The 26087-nt window shown below is 42.5% G+C and overlaps 1 long non-coding RNA gene across 1 annotated transcript in view; it reads right to left on the bottom strand.

Moving 5' to 3' along the window:
* Window positions 1-291: 291 nt before the first annotated feature.
* Window positions 292-26087, bottom strand: part of LOC148188176 (uncharacterized) — a 36169-nt gene continuing 10373 nt past the window's right edge. The window contains exon 3 of the long non-coding RNA XR_015778074.1: window positions 292-11027. This is a non-coding gene — a long non-coding RNA (uncharacterized LOC148188176). The remainder of the gene's footprint in view (window positions 11028-26087) is intronic.

Below are 26087 nucleotides of genomic sequence, written 5' to 3'. Positions count from 1 at the left end.
TTGCTTTGTTCAAGTTTTTACTGTGTTCATGTTCTGTCTGTGCTCATGTTATTTCTGTGCTTATGTTGTTGCTGTGTTCAGGCTCTCAGCGTGTTCATGTTTTAACTATTCTAATGTTCTCCCTGTGCTCACGTCACTGTGCTTATGTTCTAACTGTGCATTTATTACTGTGCTCATGTTCCAGCTGTGCTCATGTTCTCACTGTTTTCATGTTCTGACTGTGCTCATGTTCTCACTGTGTTCACGTTCTAACTGTGCTCATGTTCTAACTGTATTCATGTTCTAACTGTGCTTATGTTCTCACAGTGCTCATGTTTTCAGTGTGCTTACATTCAGACTGTGCTCATGTTTTCATGTTCTCACTGTGCTCATGTTCTTACTGTGTTCATGTTTTCACTGTGTTCATGTTCTCACTGTGCTCATGTTCTTACTGTTTTCATGTTCTCATTGTGTTCATGTTCTCACTTTGTTCATATTGTCACTGTGTTCATGTTCTTACTGTGTTAACGTTTTCACTGCGTTCATGTTCTTACTGTTTTCATGTTATTGTGTTCATGTTCTCACTTTGTTCATATTGTCACTGTGTTCATGTTCTTACTGTGCTTATGTTCTTACTGCATTCATGTTCTCACTATGCTCATGTTCTTACTGTGCTCATGTTCTTACTGTGCTCATGTTCTCACTGTGTTCATGGTCTTGCTTTGCTTATGTTGTTGCTATGTTCAGGTTCTCACTGTGCTCATGTTCTCACTATGTTGATGTTGTCACTGTGATCATGTGGTAACTGTTAGCGTGTTCAGTGTTTTCATGTTCTCACTGTGCTCACATTCACATTCACATTGTGCTCATGGTCTCACTGTTCTCATGGTCTCACTGTGTTCATGGTCTCATTGTGTTAATTTTGTAACTGTGCTCATGTTCTTTGTGATCATATTCTCACTATGTTCATGTTTTCAGTGTGTTCATGTTCTCTCTGTGTTCATTGTCTTGCTTTGTTCAAGTTTTTACTGTGTTCATGTTCTGTCTGTGCTCATGTTATTTCTGTGCTTATGTTGTTGCTGTGTTCAGGCTCTCAGCGTGTTCATGTTCTAACTATTCTAATGTTCTCCCTGTGCTCATGTTTATTTTTATGCTTTTACTGTGTTCACATTCTAACTGTTTTCATGTTCTCATTGTGTTCATGTTCTCACTTTGTTCATATTCTCACTGTGCTCACATTCTCACTGTGCTCATGTTCTCACTGTGCTCATGTTCTCACTGTGCTCATGTTCTCACTGTGCTCATGTTCTTATGTTTCCAAGTTTTCACTGTGTTCATGTTGTCACTGAGCTCATGTTCCAACTGTGCCCATGATCTCATGTGTTCATGTTTTAACTATGTTCATGTCCTCACTTTGTTCATGTTCTCACAGTGCTCATGTTCTCACTGTGATCATGATCTTACTTTGTTCATGTTCTCATTGCATTCATGTGATCACCATTTTCATGTTCTGACTGTGTTCATGTTCTCACTGTGCTCACATTCTCACTCTGTTCCCATTATCACTGTGTTTATGTTCCAACTGTGCTCATGTTCTCACTGTGTTCACATTCTCACTGTGTTCATGTTATCACTGTGCTAATGTTCTCACTGTTTTCCCATTCTCACTGTGTCCATGTTATAGCTGTGCTCACGTTGTGCATTCACATTCACATTCTTACTTTGGTCATGTGTTCGCCAGCTCACTGTGCTCATGTTCTCAATGTGTTCATGTTCTCACTGTGATCATGTTCTAACTGTTCTCATTTTCTCACTGAGTTCATATTCTCACTGTGCTCATGTTCTCATTGTGCTCACTTTCACATTCTGCTCATGTTCTGACGTTCACATTGTGCTTATGTTCTCACTGTGATCATGTTCTTACTGTGCTCATGTTCTCATTGTGTTCATGGGTTTATGTGTACTTGTTCTGACTGTGTTCATGTTCTCACTCTGTTCATGTTCTCATTGTGCTTTTGTTCTCACTGACTCCATGTTCTAAGTGTGCTCATGTTTATATTGTTATCATGTTCTTACTGTGTTCACATTTTCACTGTGTTCATGTTTACAGCATCATGGCTGGAACACTGAAGTCTGCCCAGTGGAGGTGGGGTGCTGAGGTTTTGTGGCAACATCTACCCTCGGGCTGCTTTTAGAGCTGAAAATCAGAGGCCAGAGTCAGCGTTCAGCCATCAAAGCTGCATCAGAGGCAGCAGAAAAAAGCAGCTGAATCAAGAGGAAAGACCCCTGCTGGGTTCCAAAGCAGCAGACAAGGAGGTATGCAGTCAGCGTAGTCTTGACTCAAGGAAGAGGACGCCCCTGCCATGCACAGTCCCATTAGATGTTTGCAACTACAATTCTACAATTCTACAATTTCATTTAGCAGACGTTTTTATCCAAAGCGACGTACAACACAAGCAAGAATTTAGACTTAAGGAAAAAAACCCTTAGTAAGTGCAAAAAATGCTTCAGGTGTGATTGGTCACAGGTATTGCCATCTAGTGGCAGAAGAAGTGCCGCACAGCACCCTGAAACACCCAAAGAACCAAAAGTACGCTACTGATAATGCGTCCCAACCAAAGCCAGGCTCCCTTGCGTCACCATCATCATCAAGATGACATCCAGATGACACTCCCTTGTAAGTGCTTGCACAAAGAAAATCTACATCTTATCCTGTGTTTTGTAATCTGAATATCTGGACTTGTCTAGTGACTGCTGAGAAAGATCAGCTGACAGGGGAAAGTCCTTGTGATGGCATACAGAGACAGTTGACGAGAGGGAATAGACCCCATTGTCATGTCATGGGCTAGCTACCCATTGCTGTAGTTTCCCATGTCTTGTGGTATGTTGGAAGCACCCACCTTAGCTATGAAAAGAAGAGTCTGTGAGAGCGGGGGCGGAAGAAAACTCATTGGCTGACATAATTGTAGCAGACCTTGGACCGAAAATAACTATGAGTAACAACAGCACAGGGCAAGAGAGTGCCACAGCAGTTGCCACAACTACAGCTGCAACAGCTGGCCACACACTGCAGATATGTACCTGTGGTTGGAGGAAGGTCACATCACACTTGGTGACTGAGGATTCACCAGGGAAAGAAAAGGTGTTTGAGAGAGGACTTGATTGATTACTTTCTGCAAAGGGATCAAATCAGTCGAGTGCTCTGAGTGAGTTCTCACTGTGCTCATGTTCTGACTGTGCTTATGTTGTCACTGTTCTCATGTTTCTCACGTTCACATTGTGCTCATGTTCTCACTGTGGTGATGTCACTGAGCTCATGGTCTCACTTTGCTCACATTGTAACTGTGCGCATGTTCTCAATGTGTTCATGTTCTCACTGTGCTCATGTTCTCACTGTGTTCATGTTCTCATGTTCTTAGTGTGCTCAAGTTTTCACTGTGTTTATGTCCTCACTGTGCTCATGTTGTCATGTTCTCACTGTGCTCACCTTCACATTGTGCTCATGTCACTGTGTTCAAGTTCTCAATGTGTTCATGTTCTCTGTGTACTCATGTTCTCACTTTGTTCATGTTCTCTCTTTGCTTATGTTCTGTGTTCAGGTTCTCTCTGTGCTCATGTTTTCACTGTGTTCATGCTCACTGAGACCATATTCTCACTGTGTTCATGTTCTCACTGTGCTCATGTTCGCACTGTGCTGCATATGTGTCGTCTTGTGCTTCCAGTATCCCGACTCTGCTGCCACTCTGTAGATTATTCCTTTTGCTTCAGCTTTATTGAGTGATATGTACATACTGTCTGATGAATATACTGCCTCTGATTCCTGTGTGAGCTTGAGTTCACATTAATGTTCTTGTAATTCTATGTTTAAATGCTTGTGAAAGGCATCTGGCTGCAGAACACGAAAAGGGATGGTGATCCAGGTGTTAGAGGGTTAATCATAATAGAGAAGAGTATTGGACAGATGATACTACCCTGTCCCGTTATCAACTATATAATGGTAGATAACGCTGTCCTTTTCTGAATTGTATAAATCTGTCAAATAAAACATCTTAAATCCAATTATATGTTCTTCTTCAATTTAATCATTCGTCCTTCCTTCCAAACCATGTCATTCTACATCAAACACTGCCATAACAGACTCTTGAGATTTCCTTTTCTCTGTTTCCAGATGCACTGCACAGTCCATGGTTCCTCCACATCTCCTAAATACACTCTGATAAGGAAACAGAATTCCTCTGCTTTCCTCATAAAATGTTCATCTGTCTGTAATCATCATCTTCCCCTAGATGTGATGTCAGGTTACTGGCCTATAGTTCATTGGGCTTGATGGGTCCATCCCTGGTTTCCAGATCGCTGCCTCTTTCCAACTACCTGGGCATTTTCCCATTTCCTATATTTTATTTTAAAAACCCATGCAGCAACTAAATGGAAGCTGAACCACCCGAGTGGTTTAGCATTTTATTGTGGTGGCTCACATTATAAAGACATTATAGAGGCATTCACCAGAAACTGCTGCTCCTACTCGACTCAGTCTCTTCGTCTCATCATTCCTGTTCTCCTACATTGGTAACCCTGAACGTTGACAGCAATCAACGGTGCCGCTGAGGCATTGAGCATTACACTAGCTTTGGTATTAACAGCAAAGCTAGTGATGGCACTAGCATCTTCTATCATTCAAACCTGGACCAATCAATTAAAAGTCAGCACTTTAATCCACAACACAACCAGTCATTCTTTTAATACTGCTCTAAGAAGTAAGACGAAGTGAATAAATAGAACATATTGGTAGGCTATTATTGCAGTTGTTGAGATGATTAGAAATGACTGATCAGGTTGCAAAGGTAGTTTTAATGAAGTCAGTGATGGTAAATGGTAAATGGGCTATACTTGTATAGTGCTATTCTAGTCTTATTGACCACTCAAAACGCTTTAACATCACATGTCACATTCACCCATTCACACACACATTCACACACTGGTGGCCAAGGACTCTGTACAAGGTGCCACCTGCTACTCAGTAATCATTCACACACACTCACACTCTGATGACGCAACATCGGGAGCAATTTGGGGTTCGGTATCTTGCCGAAGGATATTTCGACATGCTGCCTGGAGGAGCTGGGAATCTAACCGCTGACCCTTCCAATTAGAGGACGTCCCACTCTAACTCTGAGCCACAGCCGCCCCCGTGATGAGGACAATATCCCTTTTTTCAGATGCCTTTACTCATCAAGTATCCTGACTGGATGTCCAGCTTTCCCAGACCTCAATCCATCCATAATGCTCATATCCACCTCACTCTCTGACATCATCCATACAGGAACTGTTAGCCCACAAACTGATGGTGCAATATCTAGCCCATCTTTTCCAATCTTTCTTGCCCACTAAGTGATATAGTTAACCCAACTGACCCCTTTTTTACTTTTGTACTCTTCCTGTGAACTTCCAGTCCTCGAAAAGCAGATCACTTGCAGACAGAGCCGAGCCAGACTCTTTAAATTTCATCAATATGTCAGACCTAACTTAATTTATAGCAGAAAAACGGCTAGTTACACACACACAGCGTGTAACGGGTGTGCTTAGGACCCAGATGCAGTACACAAAAACGCTCTGGCGGTCGGTAATAACTTTTATTAATACCAACACAAATAAAGTTCAACTTACAGATAGTCAGTTCGTGCTTCAGGCAGAGAGCCCTTGCAATGTCTCTGGGTTTCCCACGAAGAGAAGAAACGAAGCCTGTACCCACTGTGGCTGGTGAGGAGGAAGCCCCGTAGCACAACGAGCCGACAACACATGTGGAAGCGTCGTCGGGGGTCGAGCAGAAGTATGGTCGAGGGCAGGCAGGGGTTCGGTCACCAGGAAGTCCGTCCACGGAGGCAGCAGCACCGACAGGGAACAGGCAGAAGAAACGTCAAAACCGAGCAGGGGAGTCTTTACCAGAGAAGTCGTCAGATTTCTGGAACGCCGAAACAGAGCACGTGGTCGAAGACAGAAGGCAGGTAGGTACACTGGGAAGCAGGCGAGGAGAGCAGGCCGGGGACAGGCAGAGTCAGCAACGGAAGATCTGGCAGGTAAACGCTGGAAAGACATGCATAATAGCAGAGGACGATCTGGCAGTGAGTGAGCGGGCTGGAGTGTCTTAAATACTGGGTTGATTGGTGATGAGCTGCAGCTGTGGGAAGAGCAGGCTGCAGCTGTGGGCGTGGCTTGCAGGTGGAGCAGAGCAGAGGAAGGGTGAATGGAAAAATACTGGCAGCGGGGGGAGGAGGAGGAAATGCAGGAATCATGACACAGCGTATGTGCAAGGCTTTCAAAAAACTTTCATGAGGGAAAAAAAGTAACATGTCAGGTTAAATGTTTGCACTTGACCTGTCCACACATTTGACCAGATGAAGATCCAAGCAGGATCGAAACATTATCTTTAGTAAACTTGTGGTACATGGAGTAAGTGTTCAGGTGTTACCTTTTTTCCCTCATGAGACCTAACTTGATTTGCCACAGTCTCAGAGGCTCCTCTCCCATCTCCACCAACAAAGCTGTAACGGTGGTGGTACTGAAAGCTCCAGAACATAGCCTAAACACTTGGCCTGAACTACATCCAGTTTACCCGCACAGGTGCTGCTGCTGCTGTAGAATATCCAAAACATCCATAGTCTCTGGCAGATATTGCTTGATAAATCAGGGTTAGCCTGATAAGCACTGTGGTAAATTAATGCATTTTTTAACACTTCTCAGTGACTTTACCAACATGCACCCTCCACGTCATCCATTCACCAAATGACACACCTAAAAATTCAAATTCCCTAACAATTTCAACAGGAGCACCATACGCCGGCAGCGCTTGATTTCTTACCCTTTTCCTTCCAAACACTAGATATTCAGACTTCAGATATTCAGATAGCTGAGACCCTCACCTTCCTGCCCCCTGCTCCACCTTAACAAGAGCTTGCTGCATTTGGCCCATAACATATTCCACATTCCTGCCTCTCTTCCAAAAAGGCCCATTATCAGCAAACAGCGACCTCCCAAAACCATAACCCACCTCACTGAACATGTCATTCACCATGATGTTAAATAATACCAGGCTTATTACACTCCCCAGTGGAGTTCCGTTATCTATGCCTGCTGTGCTCTGAGAGAGACGCTGCCACTCTTAATTGTCTAGTCCTATCCTTTAAAAGGTCTCAGGTCACGTTAAGCATATTTTCCTCAAACACCACCATCATACACATCATACTTCCAATGTGTCCAGTATGTCAGATCCGTCTCATTAGTCCTGTTCAATGCTTACTGATGAGACAAGACTTGCACACACAGCTCAGGTGGAAAAGTGTTGCAGTGTTCAGTTTATTTCTGGGTAGATGCAAGATTACAATTATTTTTCGCTTGAGGCATTCCACTTGCTTCCACACAGAGTTTACTTGTCTTGCTGTGTTAACGTTGAAGAAAAAAAAACCCACCTTGGTGGACACACAACACTACTTGGTAGAGTGGACTCAGTGACCTGTGTTGATATAGTTATTCCAGAGATAATATGCAGGGTTTTTTTTCCCATCGAACAATTGATTGGTTGAGGTGTAGGTAGAATTTCAGTCAACCAAGATGTTCTTTGGTTGACTACAAGCCTATACTGGATACATCAAGACAGCACAGCCAGGGGGAGCAGTTTGGGGCTCAGTATCTCCAAAGAATATTGCAAAATGCGGACTGGAGGTCTGTCTGTCTGTCTATCCATCATTTTGACATTGTGAGTGACTCATAACAGCGTGTGCTACTACTTTTGATTGGTCAAAATGTCTTAATTCATCTCATGTCTCATTGCTTTGCGTGTGTGTGTGTGAGACATGTAGTAAACGCTGTACAATGCAACAATTGGTACTTTTTTATCATGCAAGAAAATGTCCAAATGTTCCTTAATGAGTGTTTAATACAGAAACACAGACATAGTTCCTTCAGTCATGAGGTGTTTATTTGCCATCCAAACATCCATCCATCCATCAATTTTCTTCCGCTTATCCGTAGTCGGGTTGCGGGGGCAGCAGCCTAAGCAGGGAAGCTCAGATTTCCCTCTCCCCGGCCACTTCGTCCAGCTCTTCCTGGGGGATCCCGAGGTGTTCCCAGGCCAGCTGAGAGACGTAGTCTGTCCAGCGTGTCCTGGGTCTTCCCCGGGGCCTCCTACCGGTGGGACATGCCCTGAACACCTCACCAGGGAGGCGTCCTGTAGGCATCCTAATTAGATGCTCAAGCCACCAGATCTGGCTCTTCTCAATGCAGAGGAGCAGCGGCTCTACTCCAAGCTCCTCCTGGATGACCGAGCTTCTCACCCTATCTCTAAGATAGAGCCCAGCCACCCTAACGGGGAAGCTCATTTCAGCAGCTTGTACCCGTGATCTTCTTCTTTTGGTCACTACCCAAAGCTGTGACCATAGGTGAGGGTAGGAACGAAGATCGACCGGTAAATCGAGAGTTTTGCCTTTCGGCTCAGCTCCCTCTTCACCACGACAGATTGGTGCAGAGTCCACATTACTGCAGACGCTGCACCGATCCACATATCGATTTCTTACTCCATCTTTCCCTCACTCGTGAACAAGACCCTGAGGTACTTAAACTCCTCCACTTGGGGCAGGATTTCATCCCTGATCTGGGGAGGCACTCCACTCTTTTCCGGCTGAGAACCATGGCCTTGAATTTGGAGGTGCTGATTTTCATTCCAGCTGCTTCACACTCGGCTGCGAACCGATCCAGTGAGAGCTGAAGGTCGCGGCCCGATGAAGCCAACAGGACCACATCATCTGCAAAGAGCAGAGACCTAATCCTGAGGTCACCAAACCGGACCCCCTCAACACCCTGGCTGCGCCTAGAAATTCTGTCCATAAAAGTTATGAACAGAATCGGTGACAAAGGGCAGCCCTGGCGGAGTCCAACCCTCACCGGAAACGAGTTCGACTTACTGCCGGCAATGCGGACCAAGCTCCGGCACCGGTCATACAGGGAACGGACAGCCCGTATCAGGGAGTCCGAAACCCCATATTCCCGGAGAACCCCCCACAGGATTCCCCGAGGGACACGGTCGAATGCCTTCTCCAAGTCCACAAAGCACATGTGGACTGGTTGGGCAAACTCCCATGCTCCCTCAAGGATCCTGCCAAGGGTCCAGAACTGCTCCACAGTTCCATGATCAGGGCGAAAATGGCATTGCTCCTCCTGAATCTGGGGTTCGACTGTCCGGCGGACCCTCCTCTCTAGTACCCCTGAATAGACCTGACCAGGGAGGCTGAGGAGTGTATAGTTGTTATAGTAAATTGTTTTAGAACCAAGACTGAAGATCTAGATGGACGCAAGCTGTGCAGAGAGATGTGTCGCTGTATGTATGGACAGAATCCAACCGCTGTCAGATGTTAAAGCACTCTACCCAGGACAGAGTCCTACCCTTAGTACTGTGCATTTCACCATCAACATTGTTCTTTATGAATTCTTCAAAACATTAATACAAGTACTTTAGCATTTGAACAGAGAGGGTGATGAGATGTAACAAAGGTCTCAATTGAAAGTGGTTTGTGTCCAACCAAAGGCATATTTCTATAGTCAACAATGTTGTTTCTTGACTGTTGTATATGTACAATCTATTTCAGTCTTAATACGCCACTCTGTTGACATCCAGGGTTTCCCACACATACATTTACAACTAGATTTCTGGAGCTGAATTGTTCAAAAGGAGCACTATTGGAAGATATTTACCATTGGGTTATTTTTAGCACACTTGGGACATAGACGGTGCAACAGCACATCAGACATACTGAAGTGAAACTTAACCATACATTCTGCTGGGTCTAAAAGTTTTTTTTTGCTTTTCGCTTACAAACAGTTGTTCTCTCAACCATTGATGTAATCTGATGAGCTGTGAATGGATCAATCGATCAATTATCCACCCAGCAAGTGATAAACTACTGCAGAGGAAAAAAAGATCTCACTGAGATCTCTGCCTGCTGCCCTGCGTTCACGTGCCCACAATAATGTCCACAATTAGGGAGAGACGAAAAGGGGATACACAGGCATTTAAAGAAGAAGAAGAACAAGAAGAAAAAAAGCATATTATGACTAAATAAAATATCTTTGCATTAAACTCTAATGACATAACATTAAGGCACATTTTTGGCACATAGAAAATCCAGTAGCTTTGGCCACAATAGAAATAACATAAAGATACAAGATCCATCTCCTACAATTACAAAACTGAGCTGATAGCAATTATACTGTAGATCATTACAGGTGTCTTCTCAACCTCAACTGGGGTGGCTGTGGCTCAGTTGGTAGAGCAGGTCGTCCACTCCAGATCAGTTGTTTGACTCCTAGCTCTTCCAGTCCTCACATCAAAGTATCCTTGGGAGATATACTGAACCCCAAATTGTGCCATTGGTGTGTGAGAATGTGTGAATATTAAACTGATGATCTGGTGGCATCTTATATGGTAGCCTCGACCATCAGTGTGTGAATGGGGAAATGGGGGCTTCCCAGCAGGAAGAGGTAAAAAGGAACCCTGGTGTTGTGAAGAAGCCGTGTGTGACACTTCAGCGGCCTGATTCACAACACCAGCTGACCCTCCCTACCCAGTATCACACACTCTCACAGGAGTCTGGTACAGTGCAAATGCAGTGTTAAAGCTGAAGTTAGGAGTTCTTCTTCAGTGATCCAGTGAGAGAAACAAGCCACTAAAGAGACATTAGTGAAGGTAATAGTGGATTGAATGTTCTCAGAGGGCCGCAGAAAGAAATGAAATTTACTCACCTTTTATTTGAAGCATTCAGATAGTGAGAGACCATAAATGTGTGGACTGAGAGCACTCACATCTTCTCGGTAGTACACTTGTGTCCTCGGCATACTGACTGCAGTGTGGTGACGATGGTTAATGACAAAAAACACAATGAGTGGACAGTGAGGTGAAACTGGGACATGGGGGCAGCATGGGTGCAGTACACACTCTCTCTACTGGAGGGCAGCTGAGACTGTTGATCTGATGCCAAGCTTGTCACCCACTGAGATTTAACCTGCACAAAATAAGACAGAAACAGGGAAATTACTTTAAAATAGAAAAAAAGCTTTCAGGTGAATATATTGAAAATGTTCAAAAATCACATGACACTCATTACTTAACATTACTGAAAAACTGCTTTGTGAGATTATCTTTAGCAAACACTTAGTGTGACTGCACAACACAAGACATCCTCAGATGTAACAGTGCTCTGTTTGGTTGTCTATTTTTAAAGTGCTTTGATACTGAAGACAGGGGCAGTGAAGAAGCTGAGAATAACTTTGGTTTCACAGTGGCAAGCATTGATCCACCTTGAAGCAGCCAGCTGTGTATAAAAAGTGAAATCATGTGGTGGTTAAGTGGGTTGGCAGTAAAATGATGTTCAGGCAATGTTTCACTGCAGAGTTACAGTACATGTAGTCTTAATGAAAAAATCAATAGAGGAATTGTGGATGAGCTGCACTGTTGGTGTCAGACTGGAACAATTTATCAAATTTAGTCATCTTGAATTCTTCATTTTCAATGAAAATAAACGAGACAACAACATGTAGGTAGCAGTGGAAGAGGGAGTGTTCTAATTCTTTACCAACACAACATAAAAAATATTACATTATATGTAAATAATAATACAATAAACATAAACCCTTTGAAACCTGAACAAATAAGCTTGTTTTCTTTCAAAAGCATGTTAAGAAACCGATTAGGAACTTCACAAGAACCGGCTAAAATACAGCAACAAATAAGTAAAACATCACAAGAAAATGACCCTTAATGACCCTTAGAATGTACTAAAGAGAGAAAATATAGAATAAAAATGTATTTAATCATTTTAAATATATAATTATACAATTTATAAATTCACAAATATAGTTTTCTGGACATTTTTTCCCAGTTTTTTTGTTTTTTTTAGATGATATCGAACAGCTGGGATGTTCCCTGCTGGCTGGAAATGCACAAAAAAAAAGGAGTTTGCATGTTATCTCTGTGTCAACATGGGTTTTCTCAGGTTCCCTGGCTTCCTCCCAAAGGTCCAAAAATATGCAGGTTAACTGGTGACTCTAAATTGTCCCCAGGTGTAAATGTGAGTGTGAATGCTCCAGCCCAGAGGTTATTACTAATGAATAAATGAATGAATTAATGAAATGCATATAACATTGCGTCATATGTAAAATACAAAGTAGAAGAAATGCATATAGGTTTTTAGCCACGACTAATATGCAGACCCTATCCCTGGTTAGGCTTGTAGAATTAAAACAGAAAGTGTAGGATTACTAAACTTAGGTAATACAGTACAATCAGGCAATGCAGCATATATAGTAAAATAGGGGAAAAATGGAGAGAAAGTGTAGACCAAAATAAGGACAGAGACAAAAAAACATTTAACAGTGACTGTTATTTAAGTATGAGGTGATAAAAGATTGTTATGGAGTGTAATGATAGTGTGAGAACTGTCACAGGCTTTAAATCCAGACTTTGCTCATTTACTCAGTGTGTGCAGATGTGCCTCGTAACTGACAGGAGGCAAAGTGTGTGTGGCCGACACTGCAATGACTCCAGTGACAGCACAGTTGTGTTCACTGCAGCCATTTTACACACAAAAACTATCAGAAAACTAAAACGTCATTGACTATTTATATCTGACATCACTCCCCCCCCCCCTTTCTTCTACTGTCTCACCACAGCCAGTTTCCCTCACTAGTCCCCCCTGCCTCAATAGTCTGCCCCTTCATCGGCTCAGCACTCTTTGTGTACATCAGCTCCCCTCAGTGGCTTCATCTATCACTACCCCATTCACCACCCACATTTCCAATAGAGACCATCATTACATATAGATCTAAAAAAAAAAAATAGCACAGTCACCGCCAAATCTGTCAATCATTCCCTGTCACTGCCTCCCCCTCATTCTTCAAACTCATTCACATCACATCATCACATGAAACTGGCTCTCCTCAACACTCGCTCTCTCAATAACAAAGGCCCCATTCTCCATGACTTCATAACGGACAACAACCTGGACTTCCTCTGTCTCAATGAAACCTGGCACAAACCCTTGGACTATTTTTTACTAAACCAGACCACACCCACAGGATTTCCATACATCGACAATTCCCTGATGGGCGGGGTGGTGGTGTTGCTTCTGTTTGTAGGAAGGACATTAAAACCACAATCATTTCCATGCCTGCAGTCAATTCATTTGAACACCCCTCCCACCCCTCTGGTCACTGCTATTATTTATCGCCCGCCCAAACAAAACCCCTCCTTTTTCACTGATTTCCCACACTTTCTGACCCATCTTCCATACTCCTCAGTGATTTTAACTTCTATATTGACAATATACACTGCAACTCTGCCAACGACCTCCTCGATCTTCTTCACTATTTCAATTTCATACAGCACATCAACTTCCCCACACACAGCCGTGGTCATATTCTGGAGTTGGTTTGCTCCACTGGCATTTACAGTCCATCAACTGTCAAATCTCAACCTCCATATCTCCGACCACCTGGCAATAACTATGGACACTGACATCCCCATTCCCACTCCTAAACAAAAACGGACAATCTCCTTCAGAAATCTCAAATCAATCTCCCCCTCTGCTCTCAGCCTCCATCTCACGTCACATCACTGCCCCCCCCCCCGTCTATCCTACAGAACTTGTTACCTAATACAATAACCCACTCTCCACTCCTCCATGGCTCTTCTGTCCCACAGGGTTTGGTGCTACTACCTACCTGCTCCCCCTTGGCAACATCATCCGTCATCAAGGTCTTCATTTCCACTGCTATGCTGATGACGCCCAGCTCTACATCTCCACCAACTCTATCACTACAGAAACCCACTCCATACCCACCAACTGCTTCACTGAAATAAAAACTTGGATGCAAAATAATTTCCTCACTTTGAACTACAATAAATCTCCATTTCTCTCCTTCTCTGCTGCTGAAACGCTGATTTACGCCTTCATTATATCCAGACTCGACTACTGCAATAGCATCCTATATGGTACATCATCCAAAATCCTCAATAAACTACACTACATCCAGAACTCTGCTGCCCGCCTCCTCACCCACACCCGCTCCCGTGACCACATCGCCCCTGTCCTCTAAAATCTCCACTTGATCCCTGTCCCATACCCCATCCAATTCAAAATCCTGCTCCTCACCTGCAAAGCCCTCAACCACCAAGCCCCCTCCTACCTCACTGACCTTCTCCATCGACACACTCATTCCGGCAGCCTTCGTTCCTCTGACGCCAACCTCCTCTCTCCACCACTCAGAACCAAGCACTGAACCTGGGGGGACAGAGCCTTCTCCATCATGGCCCCCTCCCTCTGGAACTCACTCCCCAAAAATATTCAAGACTGTACTGACCCATCCATGTTCGAATCACTGCTCAAGACTCATCTTTTTAAACAAGCTTTTAAAATGTAACTGTGATGTGTGTTTTTTTTATATGCTTGTGCTATGTTGCTATGTGTACTTTCTTTTTTTTTGGTTCCTTTTTTTTGTTGTTGTTGTTTGAAATGCTCTATCTATTGTACAGTGTCTTTGAGTGTGTGAGAAGTGCTTTATAAATAAAATGTATCATTATTGTTATTATAAAACTGTCTTTGGTGATACATGCACTGTATCAGAAGGTATTATCCCAAACCGTTGACACTTTCTTCTGCAGTTCTTTATTGCTATTTGGTGAATTTCTACAACTGATGAATATAATTTCATCAGTTAGCCTTGTTAACAGTGTGAGGTGAAAAGGACTCAGTGTATATGTGCATAATATCAGAGTAAGGCAAGTCACACTTTTCTGTGTCCCTCCACCTGCCACAACCTGGCATCGTCCCGACATTCCAACAGCTGCAGTGCGTCAACACATTCTCACTCCCAACTTGTCAAATCATTGGTTTGTCCTTCTTCCTGACCAATCCAGGCCAGGTCAGGCCTTTACTTAGTCCTCCACAAGCTGCTCTGTCAGATTTAACATCATATCCCAGCAATACATTCTCCATGATCCATATTTTACCAGCTTTGCTGATCTTTCTGGTCAAGCTTTTGTGCCAAAGGAAAGTTCTTTTACGCTTTCTATTAAATGGCCCAGCAGAAGCTTTTGGCTGAATGCCAGTGTCCCTCAGACAAAGAATGTCACTATGCGTAATGGAGAGAAACACTTGATTGAGGAAGAGCAATAAGAAGTGCATAATGTGAGAAAAAGAGAAAACCCACCCAGCCACTCACCTCACAATTCCATTCAGAGCCAGAGGTTTTGCAGGTTTTTTTTGAGGAAGGTACACAAAGATTTAAGAAACAATCAAAACTAGCCTGAGGGATTTTGAGCTGGACCAGGCGGTGTCTGTGTGTGTGTGCGTGCGTGTGTGTGTGTGTGTGTGTGTGTGTGTGTGTGTGTGTGTGTGTGTGTTTGGGGATGGAAACAAAGATAGACACTCAGTTAAAGTGATCTATTTGAAGAAGTGCCTCACAGTTTCAGAAAAGATGAAGCCAGTCAAGGATCTGAGTTTCAGGCTTATTTAAAGGCATTTTAGGTGAGCAAGGTTTGTCCTTCTCTTCAGCTGCTTAAACTAAATCTGCAGAAATCTGTTTTGTGTACACTGGATGAAAAGGACAAATTCTAGGATCTGTCACATATCCAAAACATTTTCAGAGAGTTTCCTAGAAGATCTGATCCATAGTAGATTCATAAATATGTTTTCCTGCATTCTCGATGGGGATTGCATCCAGTTTCGTTGTTCGTGTACAATGACATTAAAGATATTGTATGTTCTATGTATTTATGATATCTGTGACATATCCGTTAGGATACCAGAATTGTATATCACAAAGATCACAGATCTGGGGGGTATACTATGAAGTGAGATTAGTGCCTTAGTGAGGCCTGTTGAGTCTAAAGCCAGGGTTTCCTCTACTACGAAGGTGGCTCTCTTTTGACCTGGCTGGATCACCACTGTAGCTTATGTGTCAAACTTAACCTGGTCGGGAGCAGGTTATGTTCTGAGTTTCAGCTTGAAATCAGCTGAAAAGCGTATTTAACAGTTTCCTTCAGGAGTGTCACTCTATAATCAGTGTCAGCATATGAACCAAAAGCATTAATAATACATTTCATATGACTTATTGAGACGTAATATTACATAAATTCCTCCTAACAAAGCAGGACAGTTATCCTTATGCATTGCAAAGTTGTTGTTTTTCTTCCCCAAAAGAGCCTACAGTTTATCTGAGATGCAGAAAATCTGAGACAGAATATCATTTACTTTATTCATCTGGGCGTGGCTCTCACTGAATGACTGAATGTGTTTGTGGTGTTTTCTGGTCTGCTCTAAAAGATCTCCTTTAAAACCACAGACCACATTATACATGAACAGATCACTATATATTTTTGATTAGGATGACGTTAATTTCACATTAAATGCGATATAATATAATACAAGGTTAGGTTTCCCTTACCCCAACAATCTTATAAAGAAAAAGGATCTTATAGCTAGCCTGAAAGATCCAGCAGTATACAATTTTATTTTTCACATATCTATATATATCTGGAAATAATCTTATCCATCGCATATGCTTCTGGATATTGCCATTATAATATCCTATAAGATACCAGTCATACTGTATATTTCATGAATATTGCATGGATATATGTCATGATTCTGGATAGATGCCATGATTCCGGATTTTTCAGGGTCCAATCCTGTTTATGGATGTGTGTGCCTGCGTGACCGCACTTTTAGACCTATACGCGTATCCAAGATGGCAGCGCGTGCACACGCAGTGGCTTCTCTCTGGAGACCTCAGGCAGTTCGGGTCGGCAGAAACACATCCAGCACCACCACACTGAACACGGGGGCCCCCCAAGGATGTATGCTGAGCCCCCTCCTCTTCACTCTGCTGACCCACGACTGCACACCGTTGCACAGCTCCAACCTCCTCATCAAGTTTGCCGATGACACAACTGTGGTGGGTCTCATCAGCAATGACGACGAGACGGACTACAGGAGCGAGGTGAGCCGCCTGACCTCATGGTGTGAACACAACAATCTCTCTCTGAACGTGGAGAAGACGAAGGAGATTGTTGTGGACTTCAGGAGAAAACGCCCCCAGCACGCTCCTCTTACCATCAATGGTGCCACGGTGGAGAGGGTGAGCAGCACCAAATTCCTGGGTGTGCACGTCACTGAGGACCTCTCCTGGACCACCAACACCACATCGCTGGCCAAGAAAGCGAACCAGCGTCTCTACTTCCTCCGCAAACTGAGGAAAGCTAGAGCCCCGGCCCCCATCATGCACACCTTCTACAGAGGCACCATCGAGAGCGTCCTGACCAGCAGCATCACAGTGTGATGCAGGCGCCTGCTCCACGTCCTGCAGGAAGAACCTCCAGTGCATCGTGAGAGCAGCTGAGAAGATCGTTGGTGCTTCTCTCCCCTCCCTCCAAGACCTCTACACCTCTCGTCTCACCCGCAAAGCCCTTGGCATTGTGAGTGACCCCACCCACCCGTCACACAGCCTCTTCAGCATGCTGCCATCAGGGAGGAGACTGCAGAGCCTGCGGGCCAGGACCAGCAGACTGCGGGACAGCTTTGTCCACCAGGCTGTCAGGATGCTGAACTCTATCCCTGCTCTGCCCACCCCCCTCTCCTGCTCTGCACCCCCCAACACTGAAATCTCTCCCTGCTCTGCCCCCCCTCCACACACACACACCACCTGGACTACAACTCCCTGCTGCCCCACCCCACCCCTACTCACACACACGCACTCACACACGCACGCGCGCGCACACACACACACACCCTGGATTCTGAAAGGTTCCCACACACACACACACACGTATGCACCATGGACTCTAAAAAACTCTCACCGAAGTGAACTCCTCCCCTCAGGAAAACAACACACAGACACTTTAATCACCACCAGCCGATAAGCTAATTTCTTTCTTTCTTCTTGCACTACCATATACATTTGCACTACTATAACTTTGCCTTGTCTATTTTTTAATGTGTCATTGTTTGTATTGTACAGTTTTTGTTTATCTCTTTTTAAATATATATATATTTATGTCTACTCTCTGTCACAGAGAGTTGAGAGTAACGCAATTTCAATCCTCTGTTTGTATTGTGCATACTGCAGAATTGACAATAAAGCTGACTTTGACTTTGACTTTGACTTTATAGAGAGATGTCAGAGTGATGGAGCTGACACATAGTCAGAGCTCCAAGCAGTTAGAGCCTTGGTGATTTGGTTAAGGGCACCTCATCAGTGTCCAGCTATACCAGTCCACACTCTGTGATGTGGTCTAAGCTGGACTATGTTATCAATTAATTAGTGAGACACAATGCTAGATTGTAATATATGTAATATTTTCTCCATCTTTTTCTCTGTGACAGCAAGTATACTCATAGTTTGGTACAACCAAACAATTTAAGTTGTTGTATTTATAAAAGTTAAAATTAATAATCTGGTTTTTCAGTTCAAATGATTTGTTGTTATACATTTAAAAAATGCTCATCTTAAATTTAAAAAAAAAAAAATTCATCTGTAACCATCAGATGGCTGAAAAGTGCACTGGCAGATTCCAAGCCATGACAGCTGAGCTACTGCCATCCACTAAGATCTTCAAAGAATAAGTGTTGTGTTGTTTTTATTTTCTCTAAAGCCCTATTCGCACGGGACTACCCATCGAGCACTAGATGTCATTTAGACTTTTTTGGGGGGGCTAAATCTCGTTGGCTTAATTTAGCCCCCGAGTAGACCTCAAAAACTGGTCTGACTGTTGTCAGATGTTGACAATTGGGCTGTGTTTAGACTATTTTTTAAAAATTTTCTAGTACTTTTTTGGTACTACCAGCTTTGCTAGATTATTACACTTAAAGCAGAAAGAAGACTTCATGAGACACTCCCAATAACATCCTATGGTAAGACAGCTAAGTCTACCTCAAAAATTTTAAACCTGGATGACACAGTGTCTTTCCCGAAATTTGCTAGAATGGGACCCGAACAGATTGATATCACTGCCGCCTGGCATACACTTGGTGCTAAGCCGAAACAGAAAAGAATCAGAAAAACAAATGCTGGTATCACAGGAAGAATTACAGCACTGCCAGGCATACAGCTAAGAAACAAATATCAACCACTGTCTGAACTAACTGTGAACAAGCCAGAGAGCAATTTTATAAATGGGAAGCAGGAAATTAACAATGATTAGATTCACAAGGGGAAACGTGAAATTCGCTAAGGCATTAAAGAAGAAGAAGCACAAGGCACTCAAGGACAAAGGATCTGTGCCAGAGGTAAGGGCGAGAGAAATCCTGCTTGTGGGTGAAGGTGCTATCAGTGCTGTAAACAATGAGAGGATCATCACATGCAGCTATCCAAGTGCTGAGGTCAGTGACATAACTGGACTTCTTTCCCAGGAGCTGTCAAACCACCCTGGAATCAAACAGGTCATCGTGCATGTGGGAGCTGTTGACGCCAGGAGAGGAGAATCTGAAGTTTTAAGAAAGGATTTCTTAGAACTTTTTAACAGACTTGACAAGCTGAAAGTTCAGTCATTCATCAGTGGGCCTCTCCCAACGATTGACAGAGGGAGCAATAAGTTCAGTCGCCTCCTTGCTTTGAATACTCGGCGTTTTAATGTCTGTGAAGGAAGAAACTTTATTGATAACTTCAACCTGTTTTGGGAACGGGTGGAGCTCTTCAATTGAATGGATCCTGACCTGAATGAACGTGGACTGATGTGCCTGACAGACAATCTCCTCCACTGTCTGAGGAAGAAAAAACATACCAAGCCTCCTCTCCGTCAGCCAAAGTCTCCCCTGCAGAGGGAGAGCCAGCCCCAGGATAAAAAACTGACACTGCTCCACCTGCCTTCCCTGTGGATTTTCCTTCATCACCACCCCTACCTCGACCCCAGCCCTGGATCTCATCATCACCCAACCCCTGCTTCTGACCCCATCACCAACCCAACCCCAGCCCCGGATCCCCCCACCTGTATCTTCACTCTCCTCTGACTCTCTGACATCCTTTCCCTCCCCTGTCTCACCTCTCAGGTTCACAAGCCAGATGGAGGACTTGGTAAAGTCTGGGATTAAAATGATCCCACTCACCCCTAGTATGGCCAGATCTCAGGCACTGTGATCACCCGTACAAAACCCACAAACACCCACCCAGTTTACCTGCCCCTCCCTCCTCAGCCACACATAGTCGGCCACCTCGGCCTGCACCCAGACTCCTGGCTTCTAAGGCCTTAGGCAGCACAGGGTCATCTGCTATCACTGTGTGCAGCCACTAGGACACCCTGGGCCTCTACTGTCACATCCCGAGTACAATCGCTCCAGTCTCAAGGCAAAGAATAGATAAGAGGGTGACAGTAAGATCCTCCAATCCTAAAAATCTGATTCAAATTCCCTGTCAGCAGAGGATCTCAGGCCCTGCTCCAACAAACACTAGCTGTACTTAATATCAGATCCTTGGGTAATAAATCAATTTTAATCAACCTGGAATAACCTCCCAAATGAGGTTCGTCAAGCCCAGACTTTGATCACTTTTAAGGCAAAGCTAAAAACATTCCTTTTTCACACTGCCTACTCCACCTGCTGACTACCAACTTATTTTTTAAATTTGATTTTAAATCATTTTTTCAATTATCTTTTTATCTTTGCACCTTTTGTCTGCACTTTTTAATTTTTTTTTTTTTTAGTAATTTAGTAATTGATTTCAACATGTTCATCTTGTCTCTTTCTCTTTTATTGTAAATCTGTGTCTTTTATTATGTTTTTATATTTTATTATTCTGTAAAGCAAAAAGACCTGTGTATGAAATGTGCTATACAAATAAAGCTGCCTTGCCTTGCCTTGCTATTTTATTTATTTATTTGCACCATTAAAAAAAAAATAGAAACTCAACTGGGCTTATAGAACAGAAGGTAATACATTACATTACAAGTAATACAATACATTAGAATACTTTAATACTTGGTCCTAATTTAGCACAATAAAAGACATTGAAAATTAGTCTATGTGTGGACCAAAATAGACGGTAAAATTAGGCTATGTTTAGACTTTCTGTTTTTGTCCTAATCTAAATACAGCTATGGAAATACAGTCTCATGCAGCATATGTGGAAGTTTTCTGAACATTTTGATTGCTGTTTAGATACTTAGATATACAATGGAAATATGCACGCTGCTTATGGACATTCTTTGGATGACCAGTATAGCTCCTTTTAGGTCAGTTCCAATATTATACATTTATATCCAGATGTGTGTGTGTCTTTTTTATGGGAAAAATGTTAACTGCCCAGTAACTCAGACTGACCCCGCCTACTGCGCATGTCTGTGAGAGAGGGATAGCGTCACGACTTCAGTAAAATACATCTATGGTCACACGCATACTATGGACCGCCAGATTTTGAATGTTCCAACTGTCAAATTTCTGGAACTTTCTGGACCCTTAGCTCGGCGGACCCTTAACTTTCTGGAAATTTCTGGATCGCTAGCATTCTAAAGGAATCCTTCTCATCTGGTGAGAATTTCAGAAATCTTCCAACATTTTCACTGTCATTTTAGAAAAAGGCAGTACATCTTTTAGATATATTACTGATGTATTTGAATGTTATACTGTGGTGAAAATAGTTTCTCTGTGATTGGAAAACTAGTATATTTAGGACAATTTTAAGCTGTTTTTAGTAACTTCAGTACCACTGACATAAGCGTGCTTAATGCGATGCTGTGTCATGGTTAAGCTAATGGTAGGTAGCTCACTAATGAGTTAGAACGTAACTTTAAAGTAGCATTAGCTAATGGTGGAACAAAAGGAAGGTAAAAAGTAAAAAAGTGGGGTTTTGCCGTTTCGCCCGGGTGCATTCACGTTCAGCATGCCTGATGCGTGCTTCCGTCAGCTGGCATAGAGAGCCTCTCCTCACTTGTTGGTTAAACTCACAAGCCATAACCCAAAAAGTTATTTGTGTACTTAATTTTTCACCTTAACCCTATTAATAAACTTAAAAAGGAGATCTCATGTCCAACTGTAACATCAAACAGAGATGATTTTATAGTTTTTATGGTCATGTATTCATGAAGAAACACTCGGTTTTTAGAAGGTCCTCCACAAGGTAGGCTACTGTTATCATGCTATAGAACCAGAATCACTCTCAACTTCCATACACTCAACTGTAAATTAAACATTTATTGATAAAGTGAGGTTCCCTTAAAATTGTTGACAAACTGATGTTGTTGTTTTTTCACCTAAGGTCAACCAATTTAACATAAATGCTACCAAGCCTTTGTTTCCAAATGACACCTGTCATCGTAAAGTTAGCTTCTTAACAGTTAGCTAATGTTAGCTACTTTCATCCGAGCTTTTAAGGTGTTAAGGGAAATAAGCCTTGTCATGAAGATATTATAAATGTTATTAAAGAAGCTTTTGCAAATTACATTGCTGGCTAAATAATTTAATAACATTAGCTAATGGAGGTTATTTTGGTGAGCAAGAATGCTGAGGAATAAATGAATAATCATAATATCAATAACATCAATACATGCATCAATAAAGTCTCACAATAAAATAAAAAATAAATACATAATTGACACTGATAGAAACAAACAAACAAAAAATTCACACTCATATCACATCACAGGGTTTCACCAGATAAAATTTTGTAATAGTCTAAAAACCTGTTGCTTTTTTTTTAAATTTGTAAAGGCAAGGGAGTAAAGTGTTGAGTTTAAATCCATCCAGTAAAGATTGAAAGAAGGGTGTGAACCTAAACATTTTTGTTTATGGATAAAGAATTTCTCCGTTTAAAAAAAAAACAACTAATGACATAGTTCATCATAAGAGATTACATATTTAAGGGTAAAATCATGAGTGATATAACAATTATTGAAAACATGAGAACTTAAATTAGATTAATAATTAATTCATTCATTCATAATTATTGAATGATGCCACCAGCGGTAAAATGTCCACAGAACCAGATGGAATTTTCATAGCAGCTGCTGATTTTAATCAGCTCATCTGTCAACTCCAGAGATGCAACAGGATCAAGGACAAATTAAATTTCATTTTTTAAACTTTATTTAAAAAATGACTAAATCTACCTTCTAACTTCTTTTTCTTCTACCAAAAATTCATTGTTATTTTACACTGAGAAAACATGATTAAAGTTTCATCAGCCTGCCCACAGACAGAACATGAGCCTTCTGGTTGTAGCGTATCATAGGCTGTTAGCAACATGTGATGAAGTTAACACAACAAGCTGTTTCAAGTGCACGTCAATCAAACTATGTGTATAAATATACATTTGAATGACAAAGAAATTCTAAATTTTTTAAAACAGACATTTTTGCAAGTCTGCAGATGAAATCCATTAGTGGCAATCTAGTGGCTGTAAGTACTGAAATTTCGACCTTTAGCATAAGTGAGGAATCTGCATGGTCATCATGGTTTATCAGTTGTCTCATTTTGAGAGAAAGAAAAAACAACCTCATTATCAACCATGAATTTATGATTATACATGTACTGTGTTACAAATTTAGTATTATATTGTCAGTAAATTTGAGTAAAACACAGCCATCACTTATTCTGTGTGAATGCGCTCCATGAAACACAGATGTAGGGATGGTAATTTCGACATAACATGAGTTCCCTCGGTAATAATAGTCCCGTGCGAATGGGCCTTACGTCTGTGTTGTGTTTTTGGCCGCTGTGCCACGACTATCCCTCTATATCTCCTTTTTGTTTGTCTTTCTACCAGTCCACACTCTGTAACATGGTCTACACTGGACTTCTGGACTCTAACCCCACACCCTCTGGTTCCTACACCAGACTGAGATACTGCCTCCAACCTACATCTGAGAATATCAAGGGCCGTTTTTATTTTCTTTAAGTCTGAGTTGTGGTCATGGTTGTGTTGTGTTTTTGGTCGGCCGCAGTGCCGACTGTGCTGACGTCTGTTGCCGTTCCATGACTGCCTGTAATGCTGCTCTATTTTTTAGCTTGAATCAATATTGATACAATAAGACATTTTTAATTATTAATCCCTCAATGGGGAAATTCTATTTTTTCACTCTTGTAATCCTTACATACAAAGATACATAAAAAATACACACATTGACACACAAGACCTGTAGGCGTGTAAATTTTTGTAGAGTGATGTCAGAGAGATGGAGCTGCTACATACTGAGTGCTTCAAGCAGTCATGGCTTTGGTTCCTTGTGGTTTTCACCATAAGCTGCCTGTGTGTTCCAATACCCAAACTACCATAGGAGGATGGTGGAGAAAGTGGAATCGATTGGAACAAGTACAAGAATTTTGGCAAATTCATTTTCAGAACATTGATGCGTCTGATCAAGGCTATGAGCAATTTTGTCAATCTATTAATAAGCTGTAAAACTGCATCTGCAACTACACTTATGTATCATGCCTAACCGCACAAAACACCCTCTTGGATCCACCCCCCAAACCCAACAGGAAGTTGGCCATTTTGAATTTAGTGCTCATTTTTGGCGATTTGAGTCTTGTACTCTCTCGGGAGCGTTCCTGCTCCCTTGTTTCCTAGTTTCCCTGGATCCTGGCCGTAACCTTGACTGTGCCTGACCGTGGTGATAGCTGTGCTGATGCTGCGACCCTGCCTTTGGTTGTGCTCGTGCTGTGGCTGTACTGATTCTGTGCCCCCCGCTCGCCCTGATCGTGGTCTGGTCCTGGTTGCGCCGATGCTGTGATCTTGCCTTTGGACAACTCCCTTTCACATATGCATGAGACTGTTATCATCTCTATCAACATCATCATAGAGAGCAATTACTAATTTCACACCTACCATTATTGTAATATGACATGCATCTGTTTCTATTGTTCTGTGCCCCCCCTCCCCCCTCCTCTCTCCTCCCTCTCCCCCCCCCTCTTTCTCTTTCCTTTTTTGCCCTGATTGTTTTTCCCTTTCTTTTTTCAACATCTATTGCTCGTCTGTCCGTCCTGGAAGAGGGATCCTCACTATCCTCTACCGCTCTTCCTGAGGTTTCTTCCTTTTTTTCCCGTTACAGGGTTCTTTTGGGGAGTTTTTCCTTGGGTGATGTGAGGGTCTAAGGGCAGAGGGATGTCGTACACTGTAAAGCCCTCTGAGGCAAACCATGTTTTGTGATAATGGGCTATATAAATAAAACTGACTTACTTTTGCCATCTTGTCCTACAGGATTCATCCACTTGACTTCAGAATTGGTGTGTCCATTCTCAACCCCTTGGTGATGAAAAGCTATCACAGGTCCGCACAAAACTTGCAAAACAGTTTTCCAGTGGCGCGGCATAGAATTTTTATGTTTCACCATGAAACAGGAAATTGTTGTAACTTTGGTGTACATTGTCCAATCTGCCTGAAACTTCATGGGTTTGATAAGGGTCCCACCCTGAACACATCTGTATAACAATATTCACTAGTATTGATGGCGGCACAGGAAATAATGTTTTATTTATACTTTTACGAACTTGTCCTACACAATTAATTCGATTCAGTTGAAATTCTGTCTGTATGATCTTAAGACCTTCAAGACTGAAAGTTATTCAAGGTCCACTTAAAACTTTTTCCGTTTGTCTGTGGCTTAGCATTGAATGCTGATGTTTCCCCATAGAGGGGAAAATTATTATAACTTTACTGTACATGCTCGAATGTTCTCCAAACTGGGCATGGTGAACAACAGTCCAGCCCTAAGCAGGTCTGTATGCTAATTTTCTGTCAGTGTGCTAACATGCCTTAGGAGTGCCTCCTAGAATATTTCAACAAGGCAGCCCTCCCACTGCGTTTCAGCTGCATGTATAAAATCTGGTAGACGTGTCTATCATGTCCAGACATACAAAAAAGCCTCTTGGACCCACCCCCCAAACCCAACAGGAGATTGCCCATTTTGAATTTTGTGTGATTTCCAGCTGTCTTAGTTTTGCGAACTTGTCCTACAGGATTAATCTGATTGACTTCAAATTTGGTGGGTTCAATCTTAACCCCTTTGTGATGAAAAGTTAGAAGTTATCAAAGGTCCACGCAAAACTTTTACGGTTTCCCCATAGCAGGAAACAGGCAAT

The sequence above is a fragment of the Plectropomus leopardus genome, chromosome 11 (genome assembly GCF_026936395.1).
Source record: "Plectropomus leopardus strain MGB_pleo_1.0 chromosome 11, ASM2693639v1, whole genome shotgun sequence".
NCBI lineage: Eukaryota > Metazoa > Chordata > Actinopteri > Perciformes > Serranidae > Plectropomus > Plectropomus leopardus.
This window is presented reverse-complemented; position numbering and strand designations above follow the sequence as displayed.